Source organism: Monodelphis domestica, chromosome 7 (assembly GCF_027887165.1).
Source record: "Monodelphis domestica isolate mMonDom1 chromosome 7, mMonDom1.pri, whole genome shotgun sequence".
Taxonomy (NCBI): domain Eukaryota; kingdom Metazoa; phylum Chordata; class Mammalia; order Didelphimorphia; family Didelphidae; genus Monodelphis; species Monodelphis domestica.
Genome location: NC_077233.1, coordinates 18,514,830 through 18,515,316, shown reverse-complemented (window position 1 = coordinate 18,515,316; position 487 = coordinate 18,514,830).

The window sequence follows — 487 nt, the reverse complement described above, 5'->3', positions numbered from 1 at the left end:
GGCACTTTGAAGTCTATGAAGCATTTCTGCTTTTATTTTTCATCAATAAACATAAAGCACCTACTATGTGCGAAGAGGCAGAGATTCAAAGACAAAACCAAAAGGGTTTTTTGCCCTTTAGGGGCTCACGTTCCATTGGGATAGGGACTTAGCATGAGCTTAGAGGAAGCAAGCATTTATTAGGCACCCACTGCATACAGCCCTGGCCTCCAAGAACCTTGCATTCCATTGAGGAAGACCCCGTAGTAACTGGGTGATACATCTGGTGTTATTAATATTTTGTGGAAGAGGGGCCTGGGGCTGCCTGCCTTCTCCACCTCTTGGAGTTGTGCTAAGAACCCACGAACGTGCCTAAAAACACGTTGTAAACTCGAGAGCCCCGTACAGAGCTCAGGGTGCCCCCAGAGGGGAGCCTGGGATCTGGGGTCTCCCAAGGGCCGCCTCTTCCAGCTCTTCGATGGGTGGGGGGAGGGCTGCCTCCCCACGC